Source organism: Sarcophilus harrisii, chromosome 1 (genome assembly GCF_902635505.1).
Source record: "Sarcophilus harrisii chromosome 1, mSarHar1.11, whole genome shotgun sequence".
Classification (NCBI taxonomy): Eukaryota; Metazoa; Chordata; class Mammalia; order Dasyuromorphia; family Dasyuridae; genus Sarcophilus; species Sarcophilus harrisii.
Genome location: NC_045426.1, coordinates 116,049,467 through 116,067,736, shown reverse-complemented (window position 1 = coordinate 116,067,736; position 18,270 = coordinate 116,049,467). Strand labels below are relative to the sequence as shown.

The 18,270-nt window shown below is 36.3% G+C and overlaps 1 protein-coding gene across 5 annotated transcripts in view; it reads left to right on the top strand.

Moving 5' to 3' along the window:
• The first annotated feature begins 409 nt into the window (after positions 1 to 409).
• The window catches only part of KDM4C (lysine demethylase 4C), a 437,501-nt gene continuing 419,640 nt past the window's right edge, over positions 410 to 18,270 (top strand). For 2 of the 5 annotated variants that reach the window (XM_012543361.3, XM_012543360.3), the window contains exon 1: positions 410 to 543. The gene's annotated coding sequence lies outside the window, so the exon portion shown is untranslated. Of the gene's footprint in view, positions 544 to 856; positions 1,095 to 18,270 lie in introns of those variants that run through there. The other 3 variants (XM_012543362.3, XM_031961872.1, XM_031961858.1) reach the window with 3 other exon arrangements.

Here is an 18,270-nt window from a genome sequence, read left to right as displayed (position 1 = left end):
CGGGTTATGACTTGAGCCAGAATCCACCACCACATTCAGAGGTTAGCATAGTGTCTGGCACATTAAATAGGCGCTTATTATAGCGCTTATTAACTGCTGATCTCCAGAGTCAGCCCATTATGGGATCTGAACAAGGCTAACTTAACATTGAACCTAAGCCCTTTGTCATGGAGGACCTGAGCTTTGCCTAGAGGGGCCAAGGGGAACAGGTCTAATTCACTTTCAAATAGACATTCAAACGGGATAATTAGACGAACAGCAGTAATCACAATTACGGACGTGACTCCGCCCCCACGTGAGGGTCACTGTCAGGTCTTTTAGAAGCCTAGAAGTTGCACCGGCTCTGACGTCACAAACCAGCAGCCAATAGGCTCGCGCTGGAGGCTATTATTGTGACGCGTGGTCTAAAGACTGTTAGTCGAGTCTTCTCTGGAGCGGAGCTCCACCATTGCTGACGTGCAGCGCCCCAGGGCCCTCTCACTGCATCTCCTCTTGTCCGTTTCGCCCCCAAGGGGCCGGGACTGGGACTGGTGACGCTTTTGGGTAGGAGTGAAAGAAGTTTGGGGGGAGGGAGGGAAAGTGCAGGAAAACTGGATCAGTGAGGGTCACGTGAACGACCGGCTCACTAGAGCAAGCCTTAACCCTGTGTGGGTGGGAGGGTCACGTGACCTCGCCACCTAGCTGCCCAGACAGGGCCTGTCACGTGACCCTTGCACCGTCCGTCCGTGTGCGCGCGTGCGCGCGCGATCTCAGAAGAGAAACCTGTGTTATATGTTTGCGTATGTGTGTATGTGTATGTGTGGGTGGCAAGGGGTGCGCGCTCCTTCCTCCTCCCACTCCGTCTCTTTCTCCTCCCCTTCCCCCCCCCTCGGTGTGTAAGAAGTAGCGAGCGAGATTTGGCTTGCGGTGGTGGTGGTGGTGGGGGCCCTGCGCGCCTGCGCAGGAAACAGCTGTCACCCTGTGCGGAACAACAAGTCATACAAACCTCCCCCCTCCCCTTTGAGCCGGTAGGCGACCTTCCTCACTCCTCTTCCTTCTCCTTCTCGGGGGTCCCGGCCCCTCCCCCACCCCTCCCGCCGTGCCCGCGCGCACAGGTAACCGCTCTGGCCGGGGCGGGAAGGTGGGGGGGCCGGGGAGGGGATGGCGCCGCGGCCGTGGTGGAGGCCCCCGCGGCCGGACGTCTCGCTCCCTACTTGCTGCTCCCCTGCTCCCCAGGGATGCTGGGGTGGCGGCTGCGAAGACCTGTCGGTCACAGGGAAATGGTGGGGGGTTGGGAGAAATTTGAGTAGATTGTGGTGGGGGGGGAGATTGTCGATTCAGGTGAGCATTGATGTCAGGTATCGCGACGGTCACGATCGAAATCGGGGGGAAGGAGGTGACAGGGTTCCCTCTCTGCGCTTTTCTTTTAGCAAATGGTCCGTGTCGCCCCGAAGGGGGCGTGGATTGCTCAGACTCTAGTCTGAGGACAGGGAGGAGATGGCGGTCCTGGGCCGGCCCCCGGTGTCGTCCTTCTTTTGGCTGGAGGCTGGAGGTTTGGCCTCCTCGGGCTCCAGGCGAACCCAGCGTACTTGCTTCTTTCTGGGCCTCAGTTTACTCGGTCCTTAAAAATGAGGGCAAAGATAGGTAACAGTGGAGTGGGTCCTACCTCAGAAGGTAGGTTCCCCATCCCTGTAGAGATCCTAGTGGATGCAATGACCACATGTCAGGCATGGTCTAGAGGATGCTTCCTTGTATTGGTGAGGCTTGGACTAGATGGCCCGGAGGGCTTTTCCTGCGCTCGAATCTGGGAGTCTAGGCTCTTAGCCCTTGGGAAATGTCCTGCGCCTTTTCTGCACCCCATTATGTTGGGATCCCTGTTGAGAGAATGTCCTCCGTCGACAAACTAAATTTGGATATCCTGCAGAGACCCATTATGCTCTCCCGTTTCGTTTTTTAACCTTCTAGCCTCCTTCCAGAGATGCTCAGTTTTATCTTTCATCCCTCCTTCCCTGCCCTACTTCTCATACCTAACTTCATGGAAAAGGTGGGGAGGTTAAAGTGGGAGACTGGCACGCTGGTACTTTTGGTTCATGCTCGATTGTTTACTTTCTGGTTCAGTCATCGTAACCAGACCTAGCTTTATCTTTTGCAAACCCAATATGGAGTTGTTCTTTGGCCCCTACATCCCGGCTTTTTCTTGGAGTCAGTTTCTATTACACTGGGGTGCGAAGCGTAGGGTGATGAGGCTCCTCCCCTAGGAAGTATGGCGAACTTTTCGATAATTGATAAACTTCCTTGACCCTAATCATTTTATTAATAACACTCAATTTCATTTATAAAACTCTGCCCGGAATGATTGTTTAGAGGTTGCAGTTTATGAACTTGTGTCAGGTATCTCCGATTCAGTTTCTTTTTGAGGCTACTTAGATTCATTTCATTTGAAATTTTACTTAGTTGCACCTGCTGTAATTTGCCTTTATTTTTTAAACCATGATCAAATTTTCTGCTCTATTTCTATAAATAGTTATAACTCTTTTAATATTGAAACCACAGTGAAGCAATGAAAAGTCCACTATTTAATTTAGAGATCTTGAGTCCAAATCCCAGCTCTGGCACAGGCTACTTGTACAACCCTGAAAAAGTGTGTTAATATGTCTGGTCCTCAGTAATATTATATGTAAAGTGAGGAAGTTGGATTAGAGGACTTTTAAGGTTACTTCTAGCTCTAGATCAGTAATCCCAGTATTAGAAACTTATAAGGATGTTTCATAGTGATTGATTTGTAATTGTTAGAAGACAGTATAATTTCTCTTTTTAAATAAAAGCAAAAACCAAAACCCCATCAAAAATCCAAATTAAGATTGGTTTATTAGAGATACTACACTAGCTTTTTAAAAAGTTCTGATTCCCCCATCTAGAAGATTTGTTCTAGAATATTTTATCTTACTCGGTTCTTAATTTAAAAGGACTTTTTAATATAATCTTTACAGTATTTAGTTTAGCATGTAATTAAAGTTTAAAAAAATTAAGAAAGTTTGGTTTAAAACCAAAAGATTTTCTTTTCCTTTAGGTCATTATGGAGCTCAATTCAAAAAACCAATTTTTGATGGCTCTTTTTAGGTTATTCAAAGTTTTTTCTCAATTCAGCAGATTTTTTAAAGTACCTCTTTGAAGGCACTGAATTATGATTGGAGATAAAATATTAAAAAATCCTTGACCTCAAGAAACTTAGACCCTAGTAGGGGAATGAATAGATAATTAAATATTAGGAATTTGTGGAGGGAGAGAACTAGACTTGTAGAGGAATGTGTGGGAGGATCAGGATTAGCTATTTACAGGAAATAGCACCTCAGTCTAGAAGCTAAGAATTCTAAGCATATCATATTTTAGTCAAGAAAGAGTAGGCTAGTTTGGCTGTAATTAAGTTGCTGAAGGCAGAGTAATTAATGGAAACAGTGTGGGCCAGATTATAAAGGGTCTTAAATTCAAGACTATGAAATGTGTGTTTTATCTTAAATGCTCTAGGAAAGACACTGAAGATTTTTGAGCAGAGTATGACAGTCATACCTATGCATTTATTTTGGTTGAAATGGAGGGGAAATAAGTTGGAGTGGGAAGAAGCTGGATGTAGATCGATAAAGATGCATTTAATATTTGCCAACCATGTTCCAAGCACCGTGCTAAGTAAGGACTGGGGATACAAAGAATGGCGGAAAAAAAAAAAAAGTTGTCTTTGATCACAAGTAGCCAATTGGAAATCAATCAAAGAGGAAGATGATAATAATACTAGGGTTGTTGTTATGGGAGTAAAGAGAAGGGGGATCTTTTGAAGTTGTGTCTGGAGATAGGATAAATAATATTTGGAAACTGCATAAAGGATTGGGAGTGGGAAAAGATCACCCAAAAATGAGTTTGAGGTCTTAAAAGTTGGGTAGGTAAAAGCATAGTGGGACTATCAGCAAAAATGGGACAATTTAGAAAAGTGATTTTAGATTTTTTTTGGGGGGAGGCAGTGGGTTAGGGGAGGCAAGTTGCCCAGGATCACATAGTAATTGTTAAAAGTCTGAGTTTAGAGTTGAACTTGGGTCACCTTGACTCCAGGATCAATGTTTTATCCACTAGACCACAAGCAAAGATTTTATAGAAGATAATTCTATTTTGGACTTGACTTGTTCAATTTGAGGGATCTATGAAGCTTTCTAGTCAAGAGATCTAGCAGGCACATGATTTTGTAGAACTATCCTGTGAAATATTAGGGGTACTTTAGATTTGGAAGGTGTTTACATAGAGTTAATTGAACTGAGATTGTAGAGATAAGTCTATAGAAATGTAGAGATAGGAGTTGGAGGGAGCCTTAGGGGAACTATGCAAAGGAGGTAGATAGTTATCCCTAGAACCTGAGTTCCTTGATTCAGAGGAGAGAATATTGAGAAAAGGGTTGGTGGTGTATAAGAAGTTGTAAAAATGAGATCAAAGAAAATGCCTTCTTGTTAGTTTGTGTATATTAGTTATAAACATGTTTAGTACTTAAAATTGTCATTTTCCTTTTAAGAGGAAATCAGATTCGTCACTTAAAATAATATTCTTGTTTTTAACTAGAAATTTATTACTTTGATTAGAGCAAAAATGGATCCACAACATAGTATTTTCACTTTTTTCTTGTTGTTTGCTTGCATTTTGTTTTTTTTTTTCTTTTTGATCTGATTTTTCTTGTGCAGCATGAAATTTGTGAAGATATTTATAGAAGAATTGTACATATTCAATATATATTGGATTGCTTGCTGTCTAGGGGAGGAGATGGGGGGGGAAGAAGGAAAAAAAAATTGGAACACAAGGTTTTGCGAGGACAAATGTTGAAAACTATACATGTGGTATTTTGAAAATAAAACACTTTATTAAAAAAAAAAAAAGGAAAATCAGATCAAAAGGGAAAAAAAAACCTGAAAGAGAAAAACAAGCAAGTAAACAATAATCACAAAAGGTGACACTACTATGATTTGATCCACAATCTCCATAGTTCTTTCTGACTGCTGATGGCACTTTCCATCATAGGTCTTTTAGAATTGCCTTGAGTCACCTCATCGTTGAAAAGGAAAGAACCAAGTCCATCACAATCATTACATAATCTTGCTGCTATGTACAGTGTTTTGGTTCTATTCACTTAGCATCAGTTTATGTAAGACTTTCCTGAAATCAATTTCTGATCATTTTTTAATAGGACTTTAATATTCTATTACATTCATACATGAATAACTTATTCAGCCATTCCTCAGCTGATGGGCACCCACTCAATTTCCAGTTCCTTGCCACTACCCAAAGGGCAATCATTTTTGCACAGGTGGGTCCTTTTTCTCTTAAGATTTCTTTGAGGTACAGACCCCAGTGGTGGACGTAGTGACTGGATAAAAGGGTATGCATGGTCAGGTTATACTCATATTTAAAAGGTGATGTTACCACTGAGAATATTTAAAATATCAAAACAAACTTCTAAGACAAGTCCAAAAGAATTCAAAAATTCATTCACCTATGGCAGTATTCTTAAAATAAAGGTAACATTGATTTAGATACATAGTTTCTAGGTATAATATATTTCTTTTAATGTAACTGGTTTTAAGCTAAGATCTCTAAAAACCTATGAGAAGCTCACCATCCTTTAATTATTTCCTAACTAGGTTAGATTAATATATTCAGTTAGTGTTTTGGCATCTAGAAGTTTCCAATAACTACAGCTGTACATATGAGAGTATGGATATAACATAGGTCTTTTGTTTAGAAAAGAGTTTGATACTGGTGTCAAACTGATTTTCAGAGAAGAGAATCTAGCCTCTGAGAATGTTACATTGTATGAATTAATTCCCCCTACAACAAAACCATGTCTTTTTCTGGTCTTTTGGAAAAAATGCCTTGAGAAACATGGTTATTTGTGTATATGTAGCAGCAGCATGCCAAATTTTTTGGTATAAAAATTGCCTGTAGGGCAACTTATTACCCTTTACTGTTGGTTCAATACATAGCACTCTAAACACTAATTTGCTACCATAAATTTAATTCACAAATGAGTTCCTATCTTCAAACATGTCTGGCTCCTCTTTTCTTAAAAAAATCACCCTACCATCTGGTGAATTTATCATCCTATATCTCTTTTGCTTTCTCAGTCTATCTAGAAAAAACTGTTTACATTCCTTGCCTCCAAATTGTCTCTTCTTCAGCCTTTTGCAAATCTGTCTTTTTGATCTCACATTCAACTGAAACTCTTTAAAGTTATCAACATTTTCTTAATTGCTAAATCTTGTCCTTATTCTCAACTTTTTTCTCGATTTGACAGTTTTGTTACTTTTGTAAACTTTTAATTTGGTGAATTTTTAAGATTGATGCCTTAAGTGAATGGTGTGTACCTCCTACTTCTGTCTTAAGCCCTCACTTCTCTCAAATGTACTTCATTCTTTCTTTCTTTGTGTATTTTGTGAATTTTGTGAAAAATATCACTTCTGTTTCTATGACATTTCTTACATTGGTCATCTTTCCACTGCAGGCTACCAAACTTGTTTAGTCCCTAATCACTTCTTACCTGAGCTATTTCAGTAGCTTTGATACTGAATAGCCTCCTACAATGTCTATCATTCCTAAATTATTCTCTTTTAAAAACTTTCCACACAATTTAAGTGATTTCTAGAAATAGACCTAGAAAGGTCTGACCTGCATTTTCCTGCTCACAAAGTTCAAAGATCACATAAACTCTTCTATTTGGCATTCAAAGTCTTTTTCACTTTGGCTTCAGCCTTCCTTTTCAGGATTATTACATATTTTTTTCTCCATAGTATGTGTTCTATAGTGTCTAACCAGATTGGTCTTCTATTTGGCCTATTTCTCCTGTGGGATAAAGATCAATTTCCCATGGCTGGAATGTACTGCACCCTAGTTTTTAGAATCCCTGTTATCTTTTGAAGCTCAATTGAAGTAGTATTTCATGAGGTTAATTTTTAGGCAATAGATTTATTTATTTTTATTATTATTTTTAAATTATTATAGCTTTTTACTTTCAATATGTATATATGGATAATTTTTGATATTCATCCCTACAAAACCTTGTGTCCTAATTTTTTTCCCTCCTTTCCCTCTCTTCTCCCAGTTGGCAAGTGGCTCAATTAATGTTAAACATGTGCAATTCTTCTATATATATTTCACCAAATATGAGAAAGAAAACAAGATGCAAGCAAACAACAAAAAAAGTGAAAATACTATGTTGTGGTCCACATTAAATTCTTACTGTCTTCTCTCTGGGTGCAAATGGCTTTGTTCATCACAAGACCATTGGAACTGGCCTGAATCACCTCATTGTTGATGAGAGTCATGTCCATCAGAATTGATCATTGTAAATATTACTTTTGCTGTGTAGAATGATCTCTCCTGGTTCTGCTTATTTCACTTATCATCAATTCCTATAAGTCTTTCCAGGCCTTTAGGAAATCATCCTGCTGATCATTTCTTATAGAAAAATAATATTCCATAACATTCATATACCAAAACTTATTCAGCCATTCTTCAATTGATGGGCATCCACTCAGTTTCCAGTTAATTGCCACTACAAAAAGGGTTGCCACAAACATCTTTACACACGTGGGTGTCTTTCACAACTTTTTGTTAAGATATAAGCCTAGTAGAAACACTGCTGGATCAAAGGGTATGCAGTTTGATAGCCTATTGAGCATGGTTCCAAATGGCTCTCCAGAATGGTTGTATTATAGGCAATAGATTTAGCTAATTAATTATACATACTGATAATCTAACAATTTAAAAAAAATGCTCACTTAGAATTATACATGTTGGGATGGAAATATGAGGCCTTGAGAAGACTTCTATGTCTCTTGTTTGGACATAATTATTTGAATGTTGTCTCCTGTATTAGACTCTGAGCTCTTTGAAATCTGGGACTGTTTTTTGCTTTTCTTTGTATTCCCCTTGCTTAGAACAATATTGGGCCTATAATTGTTGCTTAATAAATTCTTTTTGACCAATTAAAGAACTTGAATTCTACTCTTTGGTGGAGGAATTGAAGGTTTGAAAATAGGACTAACAGAAGAGTACACTGAAAAATTAATCTGGAATATTGAAGCAGGGAGAGATTTGTCTTTGCTTTAAGTATTTTATTAAAATTTAGAAGTACAATTGCACATAAAGTAATTTATAATTTAAGTGGTACAAATTGCCATGTCTGTACAATAGTAGAATACTATTGTAGCATACTATATTGTTTACAATTTACAATAGTTAAATATTAGATTTGTATTATGTATTATTTGTAAGTATTTAAGGTACTTGATATCTAGACTTATTAAATCTATCACATTGAGAGATGAATCCCATGGTAAGCTTTATGCCATCCACAAAGAAGGGCAGCTCTAATTATATTGACTAGGTAGATTGGAGCCTTGTGGTGGCCTAGCGATTTTGTAATTCAGTAGGCAGATGTTCAGTATTTCTGAGCAGTGGAATGAAAGGTTATTGATATATAAAAGATAACAGCAAATGGGATATCCTTTTTTTTTGGAGGGAGAAAGCAAACTCATGGAAAATATGACAATATTGTTTTAATTTTTATGTGACTTTGTTAGATGTCAGTATATATAATTAATTAGCTAAATCTATAAGGAAATTATTTTGAACTTTAGAATATCAAAGTTTAAAGCATATATGTTTAAAGTGAAACTGACATTGGTCATTCACACATCTAAGTGTTTCATTTATATTTTAACATACATTAGTATATGCATCCTGTTGGGAGGGAAAAATTCAGAGCAAAAGGGAAAAACATGGGAGAGATTAAAAAACAGAAAAAAGAAGTGAACATAGCATGTGTTGATTTATGTTCAGTCTCCTTAGTTCTTTTTCTGAATGCAGATGGAATTTTTTGTCCAAAGTCCCTTTGGATTACTTTGAATCACTGAACCACTGAGAAGAACCAAGTCTTTCATAGTTGATCATCGCTTATTCTTGCTGTTGTTGTGTACGATGTATTCTTGGTTCTACTTGTTTCATTCAGCACCAGTTCATGTAAATCTTTCCAGGCCTTTCTAAAATCAATTTGTCCATCTTTTTTTAAAGAACAATAATATTCCATTATTCCCGTATACTGCAACTTGTTCAGCTGTTCCCCAATTGATGGGCATCCACTCATTTTCCAATTCTTTGTTACCACAAAAAGAGTTGCTACATTTTTGTACATGTGGATCCTTTTCCCTCCTTTATGATTTCCTTGGAATACAGACCCAGTAATGATACTGCTCGTTAAAGTTTTATAGCCCTTTGGGCATAGTTCCATATTGCTCTCCAATATAGTTGGCTCATTTCAAAACTCCACCAAAAATGCATTAGCTTCCCTGTTTTTCTCCTCCAACATTATTATCTTTTCCTGTCATTTTAACCAATCTGAGAGGTGTGAGGTGATACCTCAGAGTTATTTTAATTTGCTTTTCTCTAATCAATAGTGATTAATCAAGAGCATCTTTTCATACAAGTATAGATGACTTTAATTTTATCTGAAAATTGTCTGTTTGTATCCTTTGAACATTTATCAATTGTGGAATGGCTTGTATTCTTATAAATTTGACACAGTTCTTTATATATTTTTAAAATGAGACTTTTATCAGAAATACTGGCTGTAAGGATTTTTTCCCAGCTTTGTTCTTCCCTTTTAATCTTGTTTCTGTTGGTTTTGTTTGTGCAAAAACTTTTTAGTTTAATATAATCAATGTTGTCCATTTTAGCTTTCATAATGTTCTAGTTCTTTGGTCATAAATTCCTCTCTTCTCCAAAGTCATTAAAATGTTTTCAAAATTCTTACAACATTTGAGTGACTCATAGTAGGATGTCACAAAATAGGACAGGTTCAGACCCTCAAGGCAGTTGTAATCTTGTTGAAAAACCTTGAATTATATGGATGGCAGTTATACAATATTGCAAGAATGTAATAAATGCTAGATTGAAAATAAGAAGTTACCAGATGTCCAGATAGTACTAACTGCTTGAACTAACTCCTCCTCAAGGTTGTTGGGTGGGTGGGAAAGAATATTTTGTAAAATGTAAGCAATATCATATAAATGTGAGGTTTTTAAAAGTGTTGTAGAATAAGGCAGTAAATCAGAAACACAATACAGTATAGTACTATTCTCTAAACTCTTCTTTTTCTGCAAGTTTCCCAAAACACTCACCAATTCTAGACAGCTTAGGATCTTTGTCCAGTGTGGGCTGAGTTTATAATCTGGGGACCATGACATAATATTGTGTGTTGTAATTATTTGTGTTTGTATCTTATTCTTTTACTTACTGTATGGTAAATACGATTAGGGGTGTAATGACTTTGTCTTATTTAAATTTTGTGTTCTTCCCAGGATAAGGTCCTACATATGATAGACATTTGATGAATATTTGTGGAATGAATAAAAGAATGAATGTATTTGAACATCTTAATATGAGGTTCTCAGTATATTCTCCATTTCACAAAGACCAAGAGTATCTTAGGCAACCTCAGAGAGTGTGGTGCATGTGTGTATTTGTTTGTAAATAATGAGATGGAGCAAAAGATAAATAGGAACCTGGCCTTGGAAAGAGGAAGACTTGGGATCAACTCTTGCTTCTAGTATTTATATTGAAACACTTTAATCTTTCTTTGATAGATATCTGCATAATTGGAGGGGGTTTCCTAACTGGGTAAGGTTTGTTTTTTTTCCTTATACTTATCCTCCCTACTCCCTTCTTGACTTAACTACTAAGGCAAAGGAAAGGAAAACTTCTCATAGATAAACAGACACAAACAGTTGGTTTGTAAGGGATCATGTCATACCAAATTTTAAAAGCTACCACAAAAATTTTAAAATCTCATTCACTTACATTGCTTCCAATTATTCACTGTACCTCAGGTTTCGGTTTCAAGATTGTACAATTTTTATCCTGTGACTTGTAGTTTGGATAATTTAAAGCCCTATATTGCTCACTGTTTTTCCTTGTTTGGTAAAAGAACAAAGCTTTTGGATAAGGACCTTAGTTCATATTTGAGCTCTCTGACTTCTCACTTTTTCAGTTCAGTCGATATTTGTTTGCTAAATTGAATGGAGCACTCACCTTCAGTTTTAGTTGCTTCTATAAAACGAGGGTGTTAGACTAGATTATCATTAAGTTTCAATACGACATCGGCATCACTGATAACAAGGATTATATCTTGTACCTCTGTCCTTTTTTTGGCAGGCTGAATGGTTTTGTCTAGCCCTGCCATCTGGTAAGGGATAGAAGATGAACACAAGCAGAGATCTTGAGATTTTATAGGCCATACTTAATTGATATTAAACATTTGAAAAATGTCCAGACTTATTGGACATTATAAATACTATGTAAGAATAAGTGCATATAAAGTACTTATTTCAGGTATCAGTTTTTTGACACATTTGAAATTTAGCAAGATCAGGTCAACCCTCCAGTTCTGAGATATTAAATACTGATAATATATCTAGTGCTAAACAAAAATCTTTTACAATAAATAGACTGACCTGACTACAAGGAAAAGGAAAGAAAAACACAATGTGATGATCTATTAAGAAAACAATTCATTATCAATAATATATCATTATTTTTAAATTAACACAATTATTTTTCTTCCCCCTACCTCTTTGCCTCTTAACTCCCAGCAAAAAAAAGGAAAAACAATCTATGTAACAAACATACATTGACATGAAAATAAAATGTCTTAATTTAGCCCTTCGTCCGTTTTTTGTCACCGATAGATGATATCTCGTAAATGTCCATTATATTTTATTAACTACATTTTGCAGATTTGCACTAATTCCAGTGCTGTTCATTGTCTCTTTCTGAACTTCTTTTATTCCTTTGTTAGCTTTGTAATTGTCAGATGGGTGCTTCCTTTTTTCTTTTTTTTGGGAAGAGGGACTTTCTACTACTAATCTTTTTCCCTCATACGTTTTCCCTCAAAAAATGAATTTCTCTTCGTAATGAATATAGTCAAACAAAACAAACTGACATTTTGGCCCTGTCAGAAAATGTTTATCTCATTCTGCAATTCTAGTTTATTAACTTTTTGTCAAATGGTGGTAAGTGTGACTCATTAACCTTCTGAAGTCTTTCCCTGGGTTCTTTGACTTTAGTAACTTAAAAAATAATCCAGTAATCGAGTCTGCAGTTAGGAATACCTGAGTTCAAATCCTGCCTCAGACATTTGCTATTATGTTCATATGTCATAAAATGCGTAGCCATTTTCCAATTGATAAAGACCTACTTTATAGGTCTTTGCTAAAACAAAACATTCTATATACATTTAAAAAGCTACCTATAGACTTTTCCTTTGATCTCTAGGTATAAGCTAGTAGTGATATTGAATAGTTTAGTGATTTTTTGAGGTATATTTTCAAATTGCTTCCAAAATTACTGGTACAATTCACAGCTCCACTAATAATTTATGAATCTGCTTTTGAGATTCATAATTCCCTGTAACAATTTTCCTTTAACTTTTTTGTAATCCTTGCTAGTCTGATGAGTGTGAGGTGCAATTTTAGAATTGTTTAAATTTTATTAGTGAATTTGAGCATTTTTCCATGTAGTTATTGCCAGTTTTTCTTTAAATAATATTTGTTCATATTTTTGACAACGGTACTTGTTCTTATATAAAGGTTCCAAAAGTCTTTGTATAGTTTTAAGTTTAACTTAAAATCAGTTTCCAATGTTATCTTGGATAGTAAGCATATATCAGAGAAGTTTGTTGCAAAGATGTTTTATTCTCAGTTTAACTATTCCTTTATGATTTTAAGCTGCATTGATTTTGTTTGTGCAAAAGCATTTCAATTTTATCTTATGTGATGCTCTTTGTTTTTTGTTTGGGCAAGAAGTAGTCACTCATCACATTCATGAGAAAGAAAGGCATCTTAATCAGTTCTCTAGTTTGTTTATAATGTGTAATATCTAGGCCCTGAACAAGATGAGGTGTGAGATCTTTCAAGACAGTTGGTGAAAACTGAGTAAGGCTTCATCTATTTCAGAGTTGGAGTAGGCCTGAAGGACTTTAAGCATCAAGTCAAGGACATACTTAAGTCCCCTCCCTGCTATCCCCTAAGGGCATACTTAAGTCCCCTTGTTATCCTCCTATGACGTCAGTGTCTTTCTGTTTAGGTCAAATATGGGCAACTATGTACTTATTGGTCAAGTTCAATTTCTTGGGTAGTTCTGGAGTTTAGAATGTAAGATCCTCAGCCAATAAGGATGAGGGTCAGTGGTGGAAGAGGGTATTTGCGTTAGGGATAAAAAGTGTTGACCCTGCCCCTTAACGGTGCTTCCTCCGATTCTCACGATATCTTATAATAAACTTTGCTTTGCTTCTAGATCTCTCTCCAGCTTTTTTATTAAATGCTGTACCACATAGCCCTGTATTCGTATGGTATGAGACATTAATTTAAATCTAATTTCTCTCAGACTGTTTTCTAGTTTTCCCCACCTGTATTTTCTTTCTAGTTGTAATCCTTTATTTAATACTGTCCTAGAATTGTCTCTTTGATTCTGTATTTTGTGTATCTTATTGCCTCACACCATCTTTTCTTTATTTTTCTTTGCAGCACCAAATATTCTTGATAATTTATTACTTTGTAGTACTGAGATATTTCTGCTAGGCTACCTTTCTTTCCCACTTAAAAAAATGATTCCCCTTGAGATTCTTGACTTTTTGTTTCTTTAGATGAATTGTTATTATTTTTCTAGTTATATAAAATAATTGTTTTAAAGAGATAAAATCATCATTTATGATAAGGTAAAATAGGCACTGGGAGTGAAATAGATTTGGGAGAGCAATTGTTTTAAAAAGAATATTATATAAAAATAGCATAATAGAGATTTAGATATGGATGGAACATCCATGACAAAGTATCTATGACATGTACAAAGGAGTGCTATTTATTATAACACAGGGGTTAGCAAGAAAGGGGTTTTAACAATTAACTGGGGGAAAAATAAGTTCCTTAGTGGCACAATTAACCATAAGGAAGGAATACCAGGAAGTGAGAGTAAACCATTGACTGGCAGGCTTAATCCCTAAGGGAGTTTAATAGATTTACTCCAAACCTAAAAGGGGGTAGTGAGGGAAAGAGAGTACACCTTTCACTGGTCGACTAACCCTAAAAGAAATTTAGGGAATTATAACCTGGGAGATTAGGGAATTGACATCATAATTTGTTTTTTTGATTGGATGAGTAAAGTTGGGCTTTCTAGAGACTCCCTTGTGGGCTGGGACTGTAATGAAAGTCCACTTGAACAAAAAAAAAACCCTACTTAAGAACAAAAGACTCACTTAAATCTGAAGGGTTCCCACTTGTGCCCTTCCTGCTTGCCCCAGGGAGTATTTATAATCCTACCTGTGCTTCTAGCTTTCTCTACTATGGTCTACCTAGCTATCCAGGACTTCATCTTTTCTGTTGGTATAGCATCAGATAAGTTAATTTAGGTAGTATTGTTGTGTTTATTTTATTGGCTTGGCCTAAGCAATATCACTTGTCAGTTATTTTCAAATGAGTTTTTGTAGAAAGTGAATTGTAGTTGAATTCATGTGTCTCTTGGTGGGTAGATTTTCAGTTACTTTATACAGTTTTTAGATATTTTTAAAAGGAATTTCTTTGCTTGTTTGTGTTGAGCGTTATTAGTGATATACAGAAAGGCTTAGGGGAGATTCTTTGCCTCAATGGCTATCTAACATTCATCACCGAATGGGTATAGCCTCAGTCAAACTGTGACTTGTGGAAGATCTTAGCTTAAAAAGGCCTAGGTCTCCCATATCATCTAGGGCCAATCTCCAGTTGTCTTGACCTATATCTTTCCACTGGACCCACATGGCTCTGGAGGGGAATGTGAGGCAGGTGACCTTGCACAGCCCTCACTTAAATCCAATTCACGTGATTTTCATGGCATCAGCTCCCTGATGTCTTGGTTCCTTTTAAGTAACAAATAACAACAATAACAATATTTTATATCTTACTAAAGCTTTTTGCTTCATTAAATTTTAAAAATCTCTTTTTCTTCAATTAAACCATCAAATAATCCTTGTTTTGTCTATGTTTATTCCTTCAGTCTTATTGTTTTTATTGGTATATTGAAACCATCCAAGTTCTACCTCCGGCACATAAAGGTTTTATCACCATGGGCAAGTCAGTTAACCTCTCAGTGTTCTAGGCCCCAGCTTCTTGAATTGTCGTTCTTGACCCTATATGGAGGTCTCATAACTGAATGGGGAAGGGGGTTATGAAATGATTTATTATCAATAAATGTTTGATTTGCATATCTTTTATATCTCTATATTCAGAGTCATGTAAAAATTTTTGGTCAAAAAGGGGTTGTGAGTGGGAAAAGTTTAAGAATCCTTGCTCTAGGCAGTTCTATAACCATCAATTGCCACCTAGCTGCCCTTTACTATTACACTGCTTAAAACAAATATAATCTAGCAAAATTTATTCACAATAGCTGCATCCAAAAAATGTTTGGCTTTGCACTTTGAGTCTATCAGTTCTCTGAATGCCCTTTGCTAATAACATGTTTAAAAAAAAAAAAAGAATAGTTCTAGGTTTTAGGAAGAAATTTAGTTCTAATATTCCTATGGCTCATTGTTTAGATTTTGAAGGCTTAAACTGAATGTTAAAGCAATAGTTTTCTCTTCTGAACTTTTTGAGTCCCTCCCAGATTTGTGATGCCAAATGAGGCCCTCATTTGTCTTAGTTCTTATTAAGCCATTAAAAGGATTTGCTTCTGATTAACTGAGGCTTGGGAAAGATCTTAATTTAGAAAGGCCAAGGTCACCCTCAGTATGCCAGACCATCTCCTATGATCTTGATTTATCTTAGATTTTGCTATCTTAGATAATTCTGGAGCAGAGAATGAGACTGATGATCTTATACTGCAGCACCTCACTTAAATCCAGTTCACTTTCAAGTCAAGACATCCTCTTCCTGATGTCTTTGGTTTTCTTACAGAAAGAAGGACCAGTTAACAACAGAACAATAGTTTTGGCGACATTGTTGGTCGTTGCTTTTGATCAGAGTTAAATCTTGGTTTTTTTTTCTTTACATTGTTGTCTATATAGAAATTTTTTGTTCTTATAAATTTTTCTCTTGCTTCTGCTCATTTCTGTGGTTGTACTGTCTAATAAGCTATGACATATTTTGTTATTTATTAAATAATATACCATTCTATCAATATATCAGTTTTTTCAGCCATTCTTCAATTGTCTGAGGCAATTTAGTTCTGATCCTTTTTAATTTCCCTTTCAAGATTAGGAATTTTGTTTTGCTTGTGACTACTTCGAGGTACTATCCTCCTCTTAACACCTTCCTTCCCCCATCTCAGAATATTTCTCATTTGATATATTTCTGTATTAATTTCTTTAAAATTTATGGCATAAAACAAGTATTTCCATAACACAGTATAATTAAAAAAGGTATTTACACATGAAATTGTCAATCTACTATGTACAATTGCTATTCCTTTTAAAATACAACAAAGTTGTCATGCAGATTTTTTTCCTTTCCCCCCCTTCCCCCAGATAGCAACCATTAGAAACAAATAGGTATGGGTAGATACATATTACATGTAGTATATGTACACACATACATATACACATATCTATAATTATTTCATCCATTTTATCAAATTTTTCCCTGGATGTAGATAGTATTCTTCTTCATATGTCCTTTATAGTTAAATTTGGGTATGTATAATAATCAGAAGAACTTATTTGCCCAAGTCTTTCTTTAAATAATATTGCTTTTATCGTATACAATGTTGTGTTGGTTCTGCTCATTTCACTCTTCATTATTTCCTGCACGTCTTTCTATGGTTTTCTAAGATCACCGAGTTCCTCATTTCTTGTAGCATAGTAGTATTACATCACTCACAACTTGTTTAACTATTCCCCACTTGATGTACATCTTTGAGATTTTCCATTTTTTGCTTCCACATAGAGAAGTTAGTATAAACACTTTGGAATGTATAAATTCTTTTCCTTTTCTCCTACTCATCTTTGGTAATAGTGCTAGTTCTACACTGAATCGTTGTGCATACATTCAAACGTTTTGTCTCTTTCATATTCAAAACAAGATTCATCTGCTTCTACTCCATCTACTTGTGCCTATTTTTATATTCTTTTCAAAAATTTATTTTAAAAATTATCCAGCATTTGTTTTTTATGTGTCTCCCATGTACCTACTCCTTTCTTCTATTTCCCACCTCCCCAACCTTTTAACAAAGTGTATTTTCCAGCAAAAGAAATTCCCTATTGACTATTTCCCAAACTGTGTCTCAGTCACATTTAGACCATGTGATATTACCACTATTTGTGATAAGGACACTTTCCTAGGGTTCTACTTCAACTCCCTTCTCTTTCATGAGTTAGGCTAACACCTTCACCTCCTCTCCCTCCCCTCCCCAAAGAATAAGTGAACAATGCTGTCCCTAGGACTTGATGATCTAAGGCTAGAAAATGAACTATCCTTGGGATGTGGCAGATGTTTCAAGAGTGCATAAGTTAACCGTACTTTGTTCTGCTGACCAGATGCAAGCTGCCATCCTCTAATAACCTTGTTGAATCTCTTCCACGATATGACTAAGTAAACCTTTTGTTAACTCTTCAATCAGTGTTTTATTTTGTTCTAACATACTATAAGGATATTGGCCTGAGTAAAGCAGAGTTTCCTCAGGTATGGAGTATTGCTCATCCCTGGTCATCTAGAATGGAGTTTTGTGTCGATCAGAGTTTTTCAAAGTTGTTTGTCTTTACAGTATTATTATTGTTAAATAAATTGTTCTTCTAGGTTTGCTCACTTCACTTTGTATCAGTTCATATTCAGCATCTGCTACATAACAGGGATTAGTTAACTGGGGAAATAATATTTTTCTGTACAGTAATAAAGAAAGTGAACTGGGGGAGGAGATGATTTAGGGGGGGAAATGAGTTCTGGTTTTGGACACATGTAGTTTAAGATATCTACTAGACATACAAGTCAAAGCTGTCTGAAAGGTTGTTGGAGGTTAACAGAGAGGTTAGGGGAAATGGATTTGAGAATTGTCAGGATGATCATTCTTTGTGAAGAGAATAACATTGAGGGTGATGTCTTGACTGTATGTGAGTATGTGAATTGGATTTAAGTGAGGTCAAGTTGCTCAAAATCATCAGCCTCATTCTTTTTTCCAGAGTTATCTAAGACCAGAGTCGAGACATAAGTCAAGACCATGTGATGGCCTGGGAAATAATAAATATTA